Source organism: Dendrobium catenatum, unplaced genomic scaffold (assembly GCF_001605985.2).
Source record: "Dendrobium catenatum unplaced genomic scaffold, ASM160598v2 fragScaff_scaffold_948, whole genome shotgun sequence".
Taxonomy (NCBI): domain Eukaryota; kingdom Viridiplantae; phylum Streptophyta; class Magnoliopsida; order Asparagales; family Orchidaceae; genus Dendrobium; species Dendrobium catenatum.
This window is the reverse complement of record NW_021319410.1, coordinates 380,231-403,715: the sequence shown is the minus strand read 5'-3', so window position 1 is coordinate 403,715 and position 23,485 is coordinate 380,231.

Here is a 23,485-nt window from a genome sequence, read left to right as displayed (position 1 = left end):
GAACTCCTCAAATAATTCACTTTTATAATTTAAGAATTTTATCCAAGTGAATCTAGAAAAATCATAAACAATCACAAATCTATATACCTTCCCTCCGAGACTAATAGTGCCAACCTGTCCAAAAAGATCCATATGTAAATTCTTCAAAGGTTTATTAGTTCTAAGATCCTTATTGGATTGAAAGAGCACTTCACCTATTTTCCTAATTGATAAGCATTTCATAGGTGATCCTTTGTAAAGTCTTGTTTTTATATACCTCTCATTAAATTCTTTTGGGTAATTTTCCTAAGGTTTTTCACGCTAGAGTGACAAAGTCTCCTATGCCATAATCATGATTCATCAAAAATAGTTTTCAAACAAAAATTATTAAGAGTTTTAATACAATTTAAATCTAGAATATAAACATTATTTACATTAATCCATGGAAAATATCATAACCACTTAGGCTTAATATGCAGTTAGTACAAAAAAAATTTATATTGTATCCTTTATCACATAGGTGGCTAATACTCAACAGATTATACTTTAAGCCTTCTACAAGTAGCACATTTTCAATAAAAAAATTTTGCAAGTTTCTGATCATACCTATGCCAACCACTTTCCTAGTGGTGTTATCTCCAAGTGTAATTCTCCCTCCACTTCTGTCTTCCAGCGATATAAATTGATTAGTGTCTACAGTCATATGCTTTGAGCAACTGGTATCCATATACCAAATGCTCTCACAAGGCCTTGTATGAGAGCGTGCCTGCAAAACTATCAAATGTTAGACTTGGGAACTCAAACAATTTTGGGTTCTCCTTTTGGTAAAATAAAATTAGATGAATGTATGATTTGACTAGGTTTATGCACATTAGGTTTCCACACTAAATGAATTTTCCTATGCTAAGTACAAGTGTTTACAATATGTCCAAACATTCCATAAGAATAACATTTTACTACAGGAAATGAATTTCTTAATCTTTTATAATTACTATGTCTCTTTTTGGGTTGTAAAAATTTTGGATATAAAATAGGATAAGTAAAATCTTCAAGTGTTGATGGTTTCTTATTTTCTTCAAGAGATTTTACTTTCAACTTCAAAAATGTGTTTAAGTCTTCTAACACATGTTTATTAAAATTAAAATAATGCTATCTACTCTCTGATTTATCCTTAAAATCCTTAAATTCTTTTTCTAATTGAGCATAGGATGATTTTAAAATATTCTTCTTCTTATTTAAGTCATCAAATTCATAAAGTAAGCTCATGTGGTTGTTATCTATCAATGCATAATCTTTCCAAAGGATTTTGTATTCTCTTTGTAATTCTTGAAATTCTAAATTCAAACTAGCATGCATTTTATTAAGCTTTATATATGCATCATGAATTCTTTTAGAATCTTCTAACAGTTCAGTATAGGTTAAGTCACATATCTCTTCTTGATCTGACTAATCAAGATTATCGGCCATTAAGCACAAATTTTTGACTTCCTCCTCTTATATTTCTGATTAATCCAAAGCCGAGTTGGCCCAAAAATCTCTTTGGAATCTCTTCTTGCCCTTCTTCACATTTGGTTTCTCCTGAACCTTCTCCTTTCTTGGAGTAGCATTTAGATTTGTGTAGTCTAATTTTATATGTCTGGGTTTCCTGCATTCATAGAAAATCATGTCATTAGAAACCTTAACATTTTTATTAAACTTAACTCTGTTCCATTCTTGGCATCTCCTTTGCTTCCTCTTTAGAAAATTTTTAAATTGTCTAGTCATTAAAGCAATGTAGTCCTCAACCTCATGTTATGAAAGATAACTATCTGACTCCTCCACTTTAAATTCAATGTTCTTCTCCTTTCATTGTTCACCTATATCAATCTTTATTTGACTCACTCCTTGCTCTTAAGCAATTAGTGAACCAAAAAGATTATCAATAGAGTAAACATTCAAATCTTTAGACTCTGTAATAACAGATATTTTTGTATCATAAGTAGTAACCAAATAACGAATAATTTTATTAGGCATTTCAACATTCGTTAGTTTCCTACCTAATGCATGTAAAAAACTGACTGTCTGAGTGAATCTTGTATATATGTCAGAAATAGATTCATTGGGTTTCATATGAAATAATTCATAGTCATGTAATAAGATGTTTAATCTAGATTATTTTACTTCATTAGTTCCATTGTAAGTAATGTAAAATCTATCACATATGTCCTTTCACTTTTGCAAGTGGAAACCTCCACGTAGTCTTCTAACTTAAGAGCACAAAAGAAACTGTTTAAACATTTTACATTTTATTGTGCTAAGTCACGTTGTTCTATAGTCCATTCAATAAATGGTGTGTCAAATCAAGTACCATCAACTAATCTTGTTAGTTTTGTTATTGTGCTAAGATCAACATACGATAATATAGTGATAGTATAAATGTAGACATGCGTGTCTTCCAAAAATTGAAAGGAATTTTGTTAAACAAAGGAGTTCTAGTGATTGAGTTGTCTTTTGATGTGTTATGGTTTCCAAAGTAGCCGTGCTCATTTTTCAAAAAGTAGTGTAATCTTGTGGTTTTGAAATAAAGCTTTGATATCACTTGTTAAATCTTAAATAGGTTGTTAAACCTAAGCTTATGTCCTAAGGCTAACCAAGAGGTGGGTGAATTTATTATTTTAAAAATTCTTTTATATTTAAAATTAGAAACCAGTTGATTCACAAAGCAAGTTAATTTAAAGTTTCAAAACAAAACTTTTCAACCACGGAATTAAAAACTTGTAGTAAGTAGCAAAAATTTAAATAACACAAAAATTGAAAGTGGTTCAGTCAAACATGACATACATCCACTCCCTAAAGACTCCCTCTTCAGGTATTGCATTATTACCAAAGTGACTCTTTTTTTGCCCCCACAGTAAGGCGAAGAAGCTTTTACAAAACTCTCTTTCACCAATCCCCAGTACGTTAGAGAACTGTCATCCTTTCATAACCTCTAAGTGTAGGAAGAGAACCTTCATCCTTTTACACCCTCTAAGTGTAGGTAGAGAACCTTCATCCTTTCACACCCTCCAAGTGTAGGAAGAGTACCTTCGTCCATTCACACTCTCCAAAAATTTGTAGAGAACCATCGGCTGTTCACAGTTTCCAAGTGTCGGTAGAGAACTAGATCTTCTTTAAAGATTTTCTCATGAGCATTCTAAAAAGACAAAAGGAAGAGTGAAAAATACAAATCACACAAAGATCCTTACCTTTGAGTATCCTTATGAACCCTTCACACTCCACTTGCAAGGAATCTCTTAAAAACACTCTCTCACACTCTCTCCTTCAATTACCCTTGAAAAAATCATGAATAAAAGACTATTAATGCCAGTTTTTAATGGACCTTTTATAAAAAAGACACAAAAAACCATGCAGAAAATTAAAGATTTCAATTTTGAGTGTACACGATTGTACGTATGAATAGTTTAAATACTATTGTGTACAAACTTGTTGTGAATCAGAATGAAATCATTTCATACCTAAACATCGTCTGGTAAGAATTAAGTTCATCCGGGATGAATAGTTAGAAAATTTCAAAAATTCATCTGTACGAAACATTGGGAGGAAATGAGACCTCACATTTATATACTCTAGAAGGCATGTACAAACTGGGTTCATACAGTACAATCCATACTTAAAAAAATTATTTTTACGTGACTTGGAACCCAAGTTGTTCATCCTTGTACAAAAGTGGGATCATCTCGTACGATCTATACATAAAAAAAAATTTTGAGTGAGAACGGACTCAAAACATTCATCCTTGTACCAAATTGGGATCTTCCCGTACGATCCATACTTAGAAAATTTGTTTTTTTTTAAGCAAGAACGGACCCGAGAAGTTTGTCCTTATACAAAAGTGGGATCGACCCTTACAATCCATACATAAAAAAAATTTGAGCGAGAAACTCAAAACGTTCGTACTCGTGAAAGTTTGTATGAACTGGGTTCATACAATACGTTCTATACTTAAAAAAAAATCATTTCTATTCATTTGATTGCACGTTGGGAAAAATAACTAACCAGATCGTCCCGTACTAAGTTATATCGGACAGTACGATAAGTTTTAAAAATGTGAATTTTAACTCTCCCCTGGTGTGTGTGCGTGTGCTCAGTTACTCAATTACAATCACACTCTCTCAGAATCAATAAAATGGAAAATATAGACTTATATTATAAGAAACTATAAACTGATCTTGATTTGAAGTCTTCAATAATCCGGACTATGAATTTTCTGAAAATGTTAGTACACACATGAGAAAAATAATTTTTCCAAAATATTTAGGAGAAATAATAATCAAATAAATAATATTTGGAATCATCGAAAATATATAGGTTGCAAGAATATCAAACATGCAAGAACTAAGTAGGAACTATCTCAATAATCTTCTTGCAGAACAAAAAGGATTATGATCATCTATCGCACTGGGTTGGTGGAAGAGATTTTTTTAAGGGCGTATTCGCCTAGCTATGGGGGCTAAAGGAGATTCAACACAAGTTTAGCGCAATACCTGGAGTGGGTGACTCTGATGAGAGGACATAGGTGAGGTTGACTTAACCACTATAAAATATGGTGTGCTTGTTCCTATTACTTTTTGGCACTTTAGTTTTTGCATTTTTTTTTATAATTGTGTTATTAAAAGTATCTGATTTTCTATTATTGTGAAATTAATTTGCTTCTGCATTGAGAGATAATATTATAAGTTTTTAGATGTTGAAAAATCTTTAAAAATGGGGACTTTTCTTTTTGTGTAAAGAAGTTTTTTAAATTACAAACTCACCCCCCTCTTGGTTAGCCTCGTGCTAGTTCTATAAGGTCTAAAAACCTTCATGAACACTTTCTAATATTATAAGAATGGGATTCATAAATTAAGTTTAAAAAACTTTTTTAAAAAAGATCAATTGATAACTTTGGAAATCGTAACATTGTTGATGGTTATTCAATCATGTGACCACCCGTATTTGAAAATATTTCTTTTAATTTTTTGAAAGGTGGCATATGATTCAAAGTAGTTTTTATGTATCTTGATGTATTATAAATTGAGTCAAAACTATTTTTTTTTTAATGAAGGGAGTATAATAAATCAAATCAATGCTCAATTAAAAGCTGAATGTGTGAACTATTTTTTATATGCTTTGAATTATAAAGATTATATGAGAATATCTACATGTACTAATGAAAAGGATATTTGGGATAGATTATGAACAATATACGAAGGTACTAGTGAAGTCTAGCAATCTAACCTGATTATTCTGATGCATAATTATGAACATTGTTGCATGAAATCTAATGAAACAATCTTAAACATGTAAAGTAGGTTTACTGAAATTTTAATATCATTACATTCTTTATGTAAAAAAAAAAATCAAACTTGAAAAAGGTTAATAAAATTCTACATTGTCTGCCTGGTAACTTTAATGCTAAATTCATTACTATATGTGAATCAAAAGACTTGAATTATTATTCTATTATTAATGTGATTGGCTCACTTATTATCCACAAGAAAAGTATGAGTCAAAGACTTTTGGATGCAACTAAAACTATAGTACTAAAAGCTTAAGACACATATAAATGTGACTTAGTAGATGATGAGAGTAAGGGAATACCATCAATAACATACAAATTTGAAAATCTACTAAAGCACAAGCATCAACATCAACAAAAGTGGAACAAAGTAACAATGATAATAATTTTAAGATTTCCTCTAACATTATTTTCTTTGGGTGTAGGAAACCCACACATATGAAAAATTAGTGCCCTAATATAAAAACTCTTCATGCAAAGGAAAAGGGTAAGAGTAAGCCAATTTTAATAAGGAAAAATGATAAAAAGAAAAAAAGATCCCCGGGACAGACCTAGCTTCTGAATCATAATACCATGAGCAAGATAATTAGGTATAAAGTTTTGTTTGTGTGTTTATCTGTGTAAAAGTTAATGTATGTGTGTATATTCTTTGTTTTATTTTTGTTTGACGAGATTTTTTTTTATTTTCTATCTTATTTTAGTGTTTTGTTTTATTATAAGATATTTAGGTATGTAATTTTTATATATTATTTTCCATGTATGTTTTTTAGAACAATCTATGATCATCACACAAAAATCACATCTCACATCATATTTGCATAAGAGAATCAATCACTTCTCTCTAATCACTTTTTTTATAAATTAAAAAATTAACCTCCTTTTTACTTAAAATTTTTGGTAAGTGATTATTGGCTTCTCTAAATTGCTATTGGAAGAGAAATTGATGACTATCCCTTTTCCTCTTACCCCTTTTGTGGTGAAACTTACTTTCTAATCAAAATTTATTTCAAGTTAAAAATTAGACCTAGAAATAAAGATCTACTTCATTTTCCTACATTTCATTATCTCATATGAATATTTTTACAAGAAAACAAATCTTCTTTAAATTTTCTTAATCATGTTATTTGTTTCTATCATATGGATTGGGTTTTTCTTTGGGGTTACTCTTCTTTGTATAAGAGAGAGAGTTCTTCTCTTTTATTTGGAAATTAATCTGACAGTATAGAGAACTCCTTTAGAGATTTAGAAAGGAAGCAAGTTGAAAAAATATGAAAAGATACACAAAATGAGCCCAATGAAAAGATTCGTGATGTCCGCCAAATAATTGTAAGATGAAAAGAGTGCATTAAAAATCAAAATATGCATAAAGTGTGCCAAACAAATTAATAAAGAGGCACAAAATGAGCCCACAATGAGTTAGCTCTTCTTTCTTTCAAATCTTTAAATTTAAAAAAAATATATATGTATGCTAATTGATATCTTCAACACTTGATTTTAAAAATCATGATTCCTGATTCATCATTTTTGAATTAATATTCTATTAAATATAATTCATACGAGAAGATTAAGAAGAATACAATTTGTTTTCTAATTTATTTTCTGAATTAGATTTTTGTTTAAAAGATTTTAGCCAATAAGGAGCTTTGGTTACGGTGTGTAGAACTTGAATCGCTAGCCTTTCTGGTTTTAAGTGTTGTCAATGCATTTCTTACTAAGCATTTGAATAAAATCAAGAGGTAACTTTCTCATTTCAAAAAAAATTTCCAAAAATAATTATTTCTTCTTCAACAACACTAGTACCTCCAGCTGATAATGGTTAGTTTGATTTTTTTATGCTTGTTTCATTTTTTTATTGTTTGTTTCTTTTCTGTGAGCTCTTCTTTTTAATAATGTTAAAAAGGGAGAACATATTGAATTTTTATTTGTTCATCTTATATTTATATTTATTTATCTATTATTTTACTTTCTAAAAATTATTTGTCTTAATAAAATTAAACTAAAATAAAAGAGACTTTTTGGTTTTCATTATTTTTAATATAATTATTATAGTGAGGGGGAGATTAGGAGAAAATGTTTTAGTTTGTAAATTTAACCAGTAATGTTTGCCCTCATCAAAAAGGGGGAGATTTTTATAACTTGAGCTCACGAGTTTATGTTCTTATGATAACAAACATTATGGCTCACATATTTATTTATGTGTGTACTAACATTTCATGAACACCATGCACCATCCAACAAAGATTTAAGGCTCAAGATCTGGAAGAATTGGTTAAGCTGTAAAGTTTTTATACTATTCATTAATGTATTTTTGATTTCTTAAGTCAAGTCCTATGAGGATGTATGCTAGCTATGTAACCTTGCAAACTCACACTCAAAGGAGTGAGTTGGTGAGTTAGAAATTTTTTTGTTTTTTGAACTAATTTTACAATACGATCAACATCATACTAGATGATCACTTAAAATAAAAATCTAAATTAGGGCACCCTTTATAAATTAGGTGTGATTAACCAAATCGTATTGGAAGATCCTAGTTATACAAGATGATCAAGTATATTCCAAAGACTTAGCTGCTAATAACATTTTAGAAATTTTTTAAAATACAAATTTTACTCAAATCAATTTGTATCATACTAGATGAATTGTTCCCATCATGCCTAAATTGATCTTTTGATTAGTGTTTAAATATGATTAAATTGCTATATCCAATCGTATAGTATGATCAGGATGGTCGTATTGGGTGACTCGATTACAGCATGAGATGATAATTAAATTGCCAGCCACCATACTAGATGATCAGTGAAAACTCTTAAACTAATTGTAAAAGATGATGTCAAGATTATACAGGATGATCAGTATAATTTCTTGAACTAATCATCCAAACCAATGTAGTTCATATTAACTGAATGTGTTGTTTTATACTAATCATATTGAATGATCTCATGATTATATTAGATGATCATAAGTGACATATTGAAAATTAGGGTTTCTCCAAAGATTGGTTAAGATACTTTGGCATGCATTGAGTCTCAATTCTTATAGAGAAAACTTGAAGAGAGAGCCTTCAAAGAGATAAATGAAAGGGTGGAGTTTGAGAGTGAGAAGAACCTTGGGGGTTTCAAGGGTGCATGGGGGGGGGGTGTTTCACACATTTTTACCGATAAACTTACACCATAGTACCATCTTATTCAAGGTTTATTTTGAGGAAACTTTTGAGAAGAAGAAGATTTCTTTGGTATCAAAGGACTTGGCTACTATGTCACACTCCTCCCTCTTGGTTAGCCTCGATCTAGTTCTATAAGCTTTAACAACTTTCATAAACATATAAGTTGTATTAGAGCACTTTTAAAGTTTGGATTGATTGAAGTCTATGTTGAAGTCTGGATTGAAGTTTGGATTTATTGTGGTTTAGGCAGAAGTCTTGATGTATCCTGATAACCTCATATCAAAATGAGGTCAACTATAGGGAGCCTCCCTCACCTTCTCCTAATCTCTCTCCCTAATAAAACACATTTGACTACTTTTCCTTTAGCCCCTTAAGTATTGTGTTGAATTTATAAAGTGGCCTATTTAAATTAAATCATAATTATTAAATAAATACTTTTGATTGTACAATATGATAGTAAGATCGTACTATCAAATAGTTCACTTCTCATCATATATCGTCATGTATAATACAAAATCATATAGTATTATTAGTTATATCAAATTATGGATTATCTATGATGAGCCAAGGTTAAGCTAGAAAGCTCTCTATTTGATCATCTTTTATGACACACATTATATAGTGTTGTTATTAATTAAGATTTAATCCTAATTTTTTTTCCATACTTTGAGGGACAAATTTATGCTATTCATTAATGTTTTTATGGTATGAAAGACATCATATATTATGATTAGTTCAAATTTTAAATTTATCTAATTATAATAATATAGATTTGATTGTGGGGTTTTATCAAAATTGCTAATCATTCTTTTATGATTGAAGGTCGTATAATATGATTAGTTAAAATTAAATTTCATATATCTGATTTAATAAAAAATACTTAAATTAATTCCTTTTTTAAAAGATTTAATAGTATGATAGAGATCATATAGTATGATTTAATGAATACTTTAAGTATTTTATTTTTATCCCCCTTTATGGTTTTGTGCACTGTTGTCTAGCAAACATACACCTAATATATAAAATTTCCAAAAAAAAAAAGTATATACTCTATTAATATAGACTTACTTCACCGTAATTCTACACTATCTTGAGTATAATTATTTAATCAAGCTTTGTATATATTCTACCTAAAATTTGAAGTAAGAGCCCTAGAAGATCTAGGTGTTTCAAGTATAATATTTTTTCCATTTTTCTTTTTCTTTTTTTGCCATTGTGGAGAGCCTTCCTCATGATCAACAAAAGAAATAAGCTATGTATATAAACAAAGAATAAGTAAATTATTACACCAACAATAATTTTAATAATTTTACACCAACAATATTTGTAATAATCAAAATTTTAGGCCATGCTTATAGATATTAATAATCTTCATCTTTTTTATGTGGAAAAATATTACTAATTGGAATTTAACTTCAAAATTTTTATATTAAATTCCCCACTTTTTTTGCTCCCTCACTAAAATACTTCTTTAAAATTAATGTAAAAACATTCTGATTTTTAATTTTTAATTTTTTTTTAAATTTTAAAAAATATTCTTTTAAAATTTTTAAAAATAGAATACAATGTAATACTAATGAGAAAATATGTACTAGTTAAAAATAAAATTGTACCCCCTTTGACATCACGAAATAGTGTGATTAAAAATATAAGTATAATGCGAATGAATACCAAGAAAACATGAGAGTATAAAGTGAGAAAGTACAAACACATAAACAAGCACAAAAACTTAAAGAGACAACACCGTACATGACATATAGTAATATATTTTCTATTCCACATATTTTAGATTTAAATCTCTCTTGGTTACATGATACCTAACAAAGTGATGTCTTACATCAATATGTATTGTGCGATAGTGATAAATATAATTTTAAGTGATGCCAATCGCACTCATGTTATCACATATGATGTCGATGGTTTTTGCTTGCTTGCTAAAATGAAGAAATAATTATTTCGACCAAAGGACTTTGGAAACACAACTTTTTGCAACTATATATTCAGCTTTTGTAGTGGACATGACTACCAAATTTTGCTTTATGCTAGAACAAAGAATTAGAGATTATCTAATGAATTTATAAGTTCCCAAGATGCTCTTCCTATCTACCTTATATCCAGCAAAAATTTAATCTAAGTATCAAACTAAGATAAAGGTCAAGCTATTCTTAGGATATTAAATAACTATTTTTTGAGCGCCTATGAGATACCTAAATATTCTTTTAATGATGGTCATATAGGATTTCATAGGGTCAACATAAAACTTAGTTGGTGGATAGGTGCTAAATATAATAGAAAGTTTATTCGCAGTCAAGTAAAGTAAGGATCCTATAATTCTTCTAAATTTCTTATGATACTAATTTATAATCTTGACCCTTATCTAGTTCGGTGGTCGAGCTTGTTGGTGTAATTATACTCTTTAACCTTACATATAAATTTTATTTAAAATAACCTCTATATATTTATTTTGACTTAAGAACCATCATTCCTCTCTTTGCTTAATATTTAATCCATGAAAAAGGATAACTCACCATGATACTCATTTCAAATACTTTACTTAGAGTGGAAGAAAAATCATTCCATAAATCATCATCAGTGGATTCAAAATAATATCATCAATATATATCTAAACTATGAGTATATCATCTTCAATTTTCTTAATAAATAGGGTGGTATCTATGATACCCTCAAAAATATTTTTATAATAAAAATTTACTAAACATTTCATACCATATCCTAGGTGCTTACTTAAGCTCACATAATTCTTTCTTAAATTTATAGACATGATTTGGAAAGTTTGAGTTCTGAAAACTAGTTGGATGTTCTGCATATATATCTCCTCAATTATCTTATTTACAGAACTATTCTTCACATCCATTTGATATAATTTAAAACTGTAAAACATGGAAATGTTAACAATACTTGTTGGCTTATAGTGGCAGATGATGCTGCAAAATATTATATCCTATCCTTTGGATGATAATCTCTTTTGGAATTCTATAGAAGACTTGGAACTCAAAGACCTTAAGAAGACATATTTGAATCTTTACATGACATGCTTAGAAACTTTGGTTTATTGTGGTAGAGCCTGGCCACCTTTTTATTATGCAGACTTATAGTCTTATAAATATTTAATCAATAAATAAATGAACTTCTTTTATTTAAATTGCATCACACATTACATCATATGGGTGGTATCTTGCTTTAGTTGGCAGAAGTTTGTTGAGTTTTCCTCAGTATATATGTTTAAGATTTTTTAGGAACATGTATACTAGATGTAGGAAAATATGATACTGGCTACCATATACCTAAACACCTTTACCTATTCATGCATACATGCCTGTATTTTATTTCTATAATGTGCCTTAAACCAAAACACTTATTCCTAATAGGGGCAATGAAGCAGGGTTTTCATGCACTTAGAGGATGTTATCGCTTTTCCTTTAGTATAGGGACATTATACTGCATAAATTAATTAGAAATTTTGGGAGTTAAAAAAATTATTTATTATAATTAAATAAGATGAAATGTTTAGTTTTAGAGAGTTATGTCATTAGTGTCATTTGAACGTAAAGTCAAAATTACTCATCCTAAGTCACTAATTCAGAGTATGATCTACTTCTTTGATCTCTTAATATTGAGATGACCATATTGTACACTATATCTAAGATGATTTCTTGTGTATTAAGTTTTTTGCTTGAAACGTACTCCAAGAAATTGTAAGCCCATAGGTATTTGTACACTTTAAACTCTATTATAAAAAGATTATCATGCATTCAAATGTATTTTATATAAATTTAATGATAGTTTTGAGGGAATGTATGATATTTTCAAAGCATACAAGGCAACATTTATGTATTTTAAATCCAAAATGAGTATAATCTAAACTTTAATCAGAATTTTTCTCTTTGGAGATGTTATTGACTGTAGACTCTTGACTCTATAAGAAATCAAGATCTTAATATAAAATAGACCATATGTTAGTTCACTAAGATAGGGAAAAAATTTTTTGGACATCAACTAAAGCTAATCCTAAGTTAGTTTCATAACTGAAATGATAGGTGTATGTGAATATTATCCTTCAAGATGAATTTCCTATCCCCTATGCCAAATTTAAATGCAAAAATAAATAATTTGTTTCCTTAAGTTAGTAATATGAGTGCTATTTCATCTTTTAGGGTAATTAAATATAATTATGTATATTTTATTATAGAAACTCTAAATTCTAAATCGATCATTATATAATTTAAATTTGTCCATAACCTTTTATAGAAACTCAGCTAGAGAAATTCTCTTTCCATCTTAAGTGGAGATTAGTCTATAAATTCATAACACAATCATTTATGTAAGTGAGTAGCCTATTTTCAATCATTACAATCAAAATCAAATTTCAAACATTATATTCAAAATCTTATTTCAATTATTCCTTGAACAAACAGGTTCAAGTTTAATTCTAAGTCAATTCTCATTCCAAATCCACACTTCATAACTTGAATTTCTTTATCTTTGGTCCATTATGAAAATCATCTCACTTCCATTATTAAATATCTAGTATTTTCCATAGAGATCAAACAATTTTTTTTAGTGTGATCTTCTAATTCAACATTTAGTTTGAGTTTAAAAAGTTAAATAATTAATATAAACTTTAGGTTAAATTTGAAAATTGCCTAGCAAGTTAATCTCCAGCTTCAACATCACTCCTATCTTGTCTATAGAGGGATTTTAGATTCAATTTGGGCCAAGATCTAACAACCTGTAATTTACTTTCACTTGAACACAAGCTGAAGTGGTCAGATCTATAGAGATTTCAACAAATCCAATATCAATGCTAAGGGAGGGTCTAAAGCTGTCATTGTAACTACTAAACATTGTTCCTTTTCTTGATTGACGTTCCCATATTCAACTGTCAGTGATAAGGGAAAGTATGCAACCATTTATGAAGTACCTATATTTAGAAACATTGAGATAGGTCATCTTCTAGAATTAGCAACATAAATCATCGTATGAGGTAGAGGGCTAAAGAAGGCCAAATTGTTAGAAAAGGATAATATAATCACAACTGCAATTGATGAATTAATGAAAGTAAATTCTAAACTTATTGATGTATTTATTAATTATCCCCAACTATTAGGTATTAGATTTCATTAAATATTAATTTCTACTGGAGAAGAGAGCAAAACTCATAGAGAAAACTCTCCACGCCGACATTGTACAAAAAAATAATTTTGCCTTATTTATTAGAGAAGAAGAGAAAGTTTAAATCATGATTGGATGGTTTAGTTCGTGAGTGTGCAATAAGTTATGAATATTCAAAGACTTAATTTTACAAGGATGTTTAAGTGGTGATCGCCAATAAAGTTGAACCTCAACAACATAGAGAAAGGTAGCTCCACCTCCAATGAGAATGAAAGTTATTTTGAAGAAAAACAAATCAGCTGTGAATTTAAAATTCTCGTGAGGATCAAGGTGTTTCTAAAAGATAGTGACAGATCAACATCTAGTAGTTGTTACAATAATCAAAATCATAAATGGTTTTGGGATATGGAGCGTTAATTCAAAGAGTAGACAATCCAATGTACCCACCTATTTTAGATAATTATAGAGATTATGAAAGAAATACTCATCACCATTCTTGGGATCATTACTGACCTAGATTTGAAAGGAAGCACTTTCAAGGTAGCTAATAATAATTTCATTTCAATATAAGGAGATTGAATTTAGAAAATCATCCAACTTAATTATCGATGAAAAGAAGGTTTGGAAGCCTAACATGGTAACAACTCAAACTGCATCAAATTCTTATTGAAGTAATGCAGTAGAGGAAAAGACATGAAAAGGGAAGTTCTAATTGACTTGTCTACTGCTAGAGAGTATACTCCAGTAGATCTACATCATGTGAATAGAAATTCAATAGAATAAATGATGGAGCATCTAAAAGAGAGTATCCATCAGATAAAAGAGAAAGAAGCTATAGAGGATGCATAAACAAATTTGGAAGATGAAGGAAGATTTGGAAGTGTAAACTTAGTAGATACACATTCATGTGTATAAAGAAAGAAGAAAAGGGTAAAGGTAAAGAAAGATATTTTGATGATGAAGATGATGAGGTTGATACATAAGTTTCAACTCAATAACTTTTGGTATAATTAATTGATAAAGATGCATATATTTTGAGAATGGAAAAGAAGTTAGAGGAGATGATTGACATGATTTCTATTATGCAAGGAAAAGTATCCCCTAAACTAGATATACTAGTCAAATCCTTAACTAATGAATTAGTGTAAGTTAATTTTAAAGGAAAAGCACTACATAAACAAGAAGTAAAAAATAAAATGGGTAAGTGAGAAGAAGAGTTAGTACAATCAATAAATATCAAGTAGATGGTAAAGCAACATTTCAAAGAAGTACTAGATAAATCTCATGGTACTTTGTCTGTTCTAAAGGGTAGACCATATGCAAAAGAATATAACTTGTTCCCTTATGTGAAAGGATTAGTACCTCTTTCATTCAAAAATTTTAATGATTTGGGTAATCCTAAATAACACCTTAGCACTCTAGATCCAGTTACTGCAATGTTGGTGACATTGATGTCCATCAATTCCAAAAATTTATTGGCATCTTATATAGTATTACATTTCAATTGTATTTTGAAATATCCAATAGGGCGTTCTATCACTTCAATAACAAGAAACCATATCTGTGAAGAGATTTACTGGCATACAGAATTACATCATTGTTGGCAACCTAGAAGTGGAGAAACAGATGCTAAGTGAAAGTTTAGTAGACTATATCTTGAGATGGAGGAACCTTAGCATGAGATGTGAGGCACAGCTATTAGAACAACATGTTATAAAGATCCTTTTAAAAAATATTTATGGTCTAGTTATATTTCTGCTAATGGCTTCATGATTAAAACTTTTGAGAAGTTTTTGAGTAAGACATCTAATCTTTAAGATGAGTCTTCTCAACTAACATTTTTAAAGGATCAATCCTATTCAGAAAGAAATAAATAAAATATCAGAGACTTTTAGAGAAAAATTAGGAATAGTGTATACAATTTAAAAGGGGAAACAATTGATATAAATTCAAGAAGAGAATCTGATTCAACCTCATCAATATTAGCTGTATAACATATCCTAGAGTGATCAGCAGTCTAGACCCAATAAATTTGACTCCATAATAGAGAAAGGAAAATTTTTACTACTTTAAGAGTAAAAGTTATCCATTTAAAAGAGAGGCCATTAAGAAGATGTTTAAATTCCTCAAAAAGAATCCAAGATCTAAGTTTCTTGATCCTATGAAACTATAAGGGATAGCAAAATACGGCAACCCAATTATTGTCTATATTACAAAATACTTGGCCATGAGTTAGAAGATTTCATAACTTTTAAGGAATTGCTTGAAAAAAATTATAGAGATGGAACAATTGTGAAACCAAAATAATATTTAGAGAATTCAAGTTAAGGATCTACTAAGTATAAATTTTGTGAGCCTTCTACGTGTTATCTTATTTTAAAATCTGATGATAGGTGGGATGTGGCATTATCACATTGTTTTAAATTAATCCATACTAAACTATATTATTCATCTTTCCAAGAACCTCCAAGAGAACCTAATGTGATCCAAGTTAATCTGGTAGCTCATGAGAAGTAAAAGAATAAATTTCCAATGAAGAGCCTAAGGAAGGGTGAGATGATTAAGTTTATGAAGTCTCAAGGAAGAAAGAGAAGAATTAATAGAATTAGAATGTGATAAAATAGTTATTTCTACAAAGGGTGAACACATATGTCTTAAACTATTAACTCTGTATGACTTTTATTTCATCTCATCAAGGACTAAGAAAGTAATGAAAAAAGATTCTACATATATCATGTTTACTTCTATTGAGGAATGTCTACTTTAAAATTTAAAAAATGATGAAATAATTCTCAAGAAACACCTATAGATGATATCGATGAATAATTCCTATATTAAAATGTTAATGATTTCCCTATATTTAATGTGCAAGGTGATCCTATCAATATCAAATTAGAAAATTTTGATTCAGATAGCAAACCAAAAGATAATCAAATATTGGTTGATGATAAACAATCAAAAACAAGGGAAGATCCTTCTCCTAAAGAAGTAGTGCAAGTTAACATTATAGTGGTAAACTTTTAAATCCATGAAAAGTAGCTACTAATAAAGGGATGCATGTTGTAAATAATCTAGAAGCTCCCAATCAACCACAATAAGCTCAATAGCCAGTTGTGGAGAATATAAAAACCCCTAAAGTGGAGTACAACATGTTAGATCACCTCAATTTGGTTCTTGTGAAATTGAGTATTTATGATGTTTTGGTTCTTTCTAAACAAATGAAGGAGTTTAGTTAAGCTTTAATTGATCTCGAGATCTGAATGGCTCAGGTAGCATCAACATAGTTAAAAGAAGCACTATACTTCAAAGAAGACATTAGAGTCACATTTTTAAATGAAAATTTGCTACTAGGAACTGTGGATCATAATCATCTATTGTACATCTCTATAAATATATACAATTTTAAATAATCTCATGTTCTTGTTGATCTGGATGCAATGATCAATATTTTAACTCTTAGAACTCTCACATATTTAAAATTGGATACTTATGAACTCAGCCCTGTTAAAATGATTTTGCAATGATTAAACAAGAAGGGCAAGAGATTACTTTTTGAAATAAAAATCCAAAAAATTGAAGCCAAATTCCATATAATAGATTATGAAGTTTCTATTAATGATCTTCTCGGTAGATCTTGGCTTTATGAATATAGATTGATGCCTGCTACCCTTCATTAATGGATCAAATTGTCTCGACAGGGGCTATAGCAACATATTAAGGGAGGTTTATAACCATTTTTAAATCATAAAGTCGGTATATATGAAGATGCTTTATACTATCTACCTATGAAGTATATTGTTTTCTCTAAAAATTTTAAACTTAGTGAAATAGAAGTAAAAGAAATAGAAGGAAAAGTAAAAAAAAATAAGAAAATGAAAAAGAATAACATTTTGATCACAAATACAATGTTCATTGGTCACCTGCTCCTCCTTTACAAAGAGGTGGTAGAATGACACAAAGACCTAAAAGAAGAGATCAAAGGATAGAAAAACTAAATGATATAAGAAAGTAAAGAGTAATATATACAAGGGAGATTATAATACATATTGATTAGGAATCTAGTTCAGATAGAAGAGGTCGAGGATGGAAAAACCAAATGATAAAAGAAAATAAAGACTAATATATATAAGTACTGGAGATTATAAGACAAATTGATTTGAAATCTAGTTTAGATGAAGAGTATTATGTGTATTAATTAGAAAATAGATTGAGATTTCTATAGAAACTGATAGTGACGAGAATAGGGTGCAAGTCACTAGGAATGATAATTCATACTTGACTACCACAAACATATTAAAAAGATATATGAAAAATATTACCTTAAGCCAACAATCCCAAAATGATGTAAGGAGATTAGTGGTCAAAGACTCACTTCATCTAAATCTAAAATGTAAACCCATTACCTTTAAACCTTCCACAGTAAACTCCAAAAAAATTGATGCGACCCTCGATGATCCATTTATGGATGAGATAATATAACTTTTTGTTGTCTGTTACTCAAGAAATATTTAATGCCCTCAAATTGGATTAGAGGTGAAATGCAACAATTTGAACACCTAGAGAGTATGAAATATGATAAATACGCATCAATATCATGTGTTGATTTTGCTGCTCTATATTTATTTAACAATGATGAATAATGCTTAGTTATATCAAATATTATAGAGTATGATAGTCTCTTTTTAGTAAACATTTAATCTTTTAATGAACTATATTTAGAAACTTCAGATGATCTGGATGATTCTCAAGTTAGTGATGCACCTCTAGAGCTTAAAGAGGAGTTTAAATCTAAAATTAATTATGGAAAAAAAATAAATTTTGGCACCAAAGAAGACCCTAATTCAATTTTCATAAGGCTTCTATTGAATGAGGATGAGGTGAACAACATAATTGAGTTATCATTAGAATTCAAAGGCTTTTTTTCTAGGAGTGGTGAAGAGATAACAAAATTATTTCAAACATAGTTGTTCAAAATTTAGAAAACAAAAATTGTTCCAATAAAGAAAGCACCTTGATAGATGTGACTTGACATCGAATAATCAGTCATAGCTAAAGTCAAGAATTTAGTCGATGCTATCTTTTTTAGAGAGGAGAAATATCTAACATAGTTAGCTATCATCATTCTAGTCAAGATAAAAATGGTAAGATATTGACTTAAGAGATTTGAAAAAAGCTTATCCTAAAGATGAGTTTTTTCTTCCTATACTTAAACTCAAGCCAGACATTTTTTCCTCAAATGTGACATTTTCTTTTATGAATGGTTCATATGGATACAATCATACAAAGATGGCTCCTGAAGATAAAAAATATATAGATTTCAAAATGTTGATAGGGATATACTATTATAAATTAATTCCATTAGGATTAAAGAAAGCTGATGCAACTTATCAATGAGCAATGATGAGGATTTTTTATTTGCTTATCCACTACTATGTGGAGTTTTATGTCGATGATCTAGTCTCTAAAAGTCTTAAAAGAAATGATCACTTATGTGACTTGAGAATTATTTTCCAAAGATTATGCCATTATAATTTAAAAATGAATCATATAAATTTTGCTTTTGGCATCACCTTACATAACTTTTTTGGTTTAATAGTTCGATGCGATTGAATCAAAATTATTCAGAATAAAAATAAAGCTATAAAAGAAATGCCTCCACCTAAAGCCTTACCCAATTGAGATCTTTCCAAGGTTGATCAGCATATATTAGAAGATTTATATCAATCCCTTTAAGTAGATTTCAGCCATTTGTAGGATTGTGTAATAATTCTCTACTTATATGGAATTAGAATTTCCAATTAGTATTCAATAGTTTAAAATGGTATTTCCAAATCCTCCAATACTTGTAACTCCCATTCAAGGAAAGCCAATAATCTTATCTACAACAATTTTAAGTATATTTGTTAGCACTTTGTTAGCTCAAGGTAATGATGAAAGAAAACAGAATGTACTTTATTATCTAAATAGATGTTCACTTCCATTTGTAGTAAATTATCCTCTGATTGAAATGCATTATTTAGCCTTGATATTTGTCGCTCAAAAGATAAGGCACTACACATTTTCCCATGAAGTAAATTTGATATCAAGAGTAAACTTGATAGATTATTTAATAACTCAATCGACATTATCAGGAAATTAGCTCAATCGCCAATTATTCAGTCATAATTGGAGATTATATTCATCCATTTGCAAGAAGTGAAAGGATAAGCCATTAAATACTTCTTATCAGCTCATCTAATGCATAATGATTGCCTAATAAATTATTAATTTCTAGATGAACAAATCATGGAATTAGAAATAATTGAAAATCTACCTTGGAAATCAATTTTGAAGGAGTTGCTTTCATTAAAAAGGAGCATTATATGATATTTTCTCAGGGCAAGAAAGAATTGATACAATATTTGTCACTCCAAATAAAGGTTTTATGTATTATTCTTACCACATATTAGAACCTTGTAGGAATATTGAAGCTGAGTATGGGGTACTAATAACTAGCATAGAATTGAAAATATTAAATGAAATCAAAGAGATCAAAATCTTTGGAGAGTTTCATCTTGTGATCAATCAGGTAGCTAAAGTTTATAAAGTGTTAAAAGAAACTTTAATTATTTATCATCAGTATATAATGCATGTGTTAGAATAGATTCCAAACGTAGCATTATATAAGATTCCCATTATCTAGAATTCTACATTAGATACCATAGGAAAGTGATAAGTGTAAATTATATATTATTTTAAATATTTTATTTTCAGTGAAAATTTGTTGTTTTAGTTATTTTTATATTAGAAAAACTAAAAAATTGTAGCAAATTCTAAGGAGATTAAAACACAGTAATGACTAATAATACAACACCACCTTCAAAACTAATGAGGCACCATAAATTGGACATTAAAGTACCAAGTTATTAATTTTCCAATACTACAGAGTAAAAAAAGTTAGTGCCGCAGAATTACCAGTGTTGCGATGTCAAGAAGTCAGCTTGGCAGCACCATATTCTCTATTTTCAAATACCACAACAGCATAATTTCTCAAGCCTTAGTCCCATTTTTTATACTCAAGCGCCGTAGTGTATGAATGTTAATAGTGCCTCAGTTTTATAGTTCTAATTTTCAATGGCCATATTTTATCAGAGGAAAGATATGATTGTTTTCTAAGTAACTGATAATTATTAGTAAGTGCCGAAGTGCTGCAAAAGATTTAGTGCCAAGGCGTTAGTTTATTTGAGGGGCCGTGGTGCCACTCATTCAAGTGATCATAGTGCCAGATTCTTTTTTTATTGTCTTATAAATAGTTGTGATATTATTTTGTTAAGGGAGTTTTGTTACCTGTGTAAATTTTAGTATTTCCTAGAGAACTTTTATAGTTCCCTCTTAGAGTAAAGTTTAAGGGAGGCTAAGGAATTTTATGATACATTCATTTGGTTTATTTAGCATGTATTTCTTAAAGAAAATCTATAATTTATGAGAGGGTTGTCGAGGACATGTTTTGATCATTTTTTGTGATTTCACTCTATTGTATTTTTATTCTTCAATGAGTTCAAAGAAAATGAGTTTGCTTGTTATTTATTTTATGTCTTGCTAATTCTCTTATTTTGGATTGATGATATAAAGTGCAAGTTAAATACTAATTAAGACTTTTCATCTATAGATGTTAAATGATATTTTTTAATATTATGTTATTCTTTATTTAATACATATAGTACCCTTATATGTAATTAAAATATAGTGTGATGTATAGCCTCGATGGTGGAGTGCAAGAATAATTATGAATTTTTAGATAGGATGTTTGCATGCTTACATATAGGATACAAAATATCTTAGGTTCTTAAGGTGATACTTCAACTGTAAGAGGTCACTTGATATCCTTTTAACCCTTATAAGCTCGATAGAGATCTAGGGAGGCATATGCTCTAAATCAAATATATAATTAAGAGTCCCACTAGGAAAAAATGTGAATTTTACACTTATCAATACAAAATATTTTAATTAAATATTCTATCTAATATTTTTGCTATTTTATTCAGTGATAAAATCTCTATAATTATCATTTTATTTAATAGGATAATTATTACAATTAGAGTAAATAATAGAAGTTTGTTGTAAGTAAGCATACTTCCTTATGGTGTTGACTACTTGATTCAACATGTATACTTACTTATATTATGTGTGGTTTTATTAATTTTATATTAAAAGAACCTAAGCATTATTTAGGGGTGATATCGCCCTAGACATGTATACAATTTAGCTAATTAGTTCATAGCCCACAATAAGTTTTTGGTGCAATTGCTGATGAAGTATTTTACTTTTTATAATTTTAACTATATTATTAAATTAATTACATAATTAGACCTACCTATATCTTTTATTTTTTTTTTGTTTTCTTTGTTTATTACATATTCATGGTTGCATTCTTTATAGATATTGAAAGGAACCTTTGTTGTTTGACTCAAAAATTTGAAGAACTCTTTCAAAAATTAAAAAAAAAACAAAAGGATTATAAAAATAGTTGAACCTATACTAGATCAAGATCATTTAGACCTCTTATGGGTTATGCTAGTCATTTATTAAATGGAATTCATCAGAGAATTAATAGACCTACGATCCACGCAAATAATTTTGAATCAAAATATGTTATAATTAAAATGTTTCAAAATTCTTGGTTTGAAGGAACTATTGTTAAGTATCCCAATTTAAACTGAATAAGTTTTTTAGAAATTTATGCAATATTTAAGTATAATAATGTCATTAATTATACTATTAGACCAAGATTGTTCTTATTTTTTTAAGACATAAATCTAAGATAATGTTTAATTATTTACCCCTAGGCTCCATAATCACCTAGAATGAGTTATCTTATAAGTTTCTTACTTTGTATATTCCACCTTCATGGACTTTGAGACTTAGAGATGACATCACCTCTTTTACTCATTTTAAAGGAGAATCAATTTAGGAGAGTTGCGAGAGATTTAAGAAAATGCTTAAGAAATTACCTCACCATACTTTACTTGATTGGTCGATTATTCAAACATTTTATAATGGATTAGCGCAATCACTTAAGGGAAATTATATATGCTACAAATCGTGGATTATTAAAGTGTAAGCCATTAAAGGAAGCATATGAATTAATAGAGGAAATGACTATTAATAATTTTTAGGGGATTGCTGATAGGGTAAATCCTAAGTGAGTAGTAGGAATATATGAATTTGATGCTATGTTAATGATGAATGCACAAGTTATAACAATTTCTAAGAGGTTGAGCATAATAAAAGTAAATTATGGGTAATGAATTAAACCATATATGCAATTGGAAGATCAAAATTTAACTAAATAGTAATGTGGAAGGGATTAAAAATAATAATTTGATTAAAAGGTAAAATAATCACTACTCTAATACATATAATATAGGTTGAAGGAACTATCCTAATTTTAATTGGTCAAATAATATTACTAGTAATAATCAATAGAATTCTAGTGAAACTAATTTAGGAGTAAATTGGAACAATCTTCAAAAACCTATTGTAAACTTAGACATATATATATATATATATATTCCATGATTTAATCAAAATAATCAGTTTGGAAGCAGAAAATCATAATTGCAAGATGTGTGATCTAATTAGGAACTCAATTATAAAATTAAGATGCTTTTATTAAAAATTTGGAAACTCAATTAAGTTTGCTTATAATTTCAGCTCTAGTAGACCTCTTAGATCATTGCCTAGCAATACTTAAGTTAATGCAATTGAAAAAGAAAAAAGATCCTAAAGTAAATCAATTTAAATTTTGTTGTAATGTAAGCTAGAACAATTGATTAATCTTGGTAAGTCTGGTTGAACACTATAAACTTAGTGTTGTATGGGAGGTAACTCATCTCTGATTTTGGTGTGTTTGG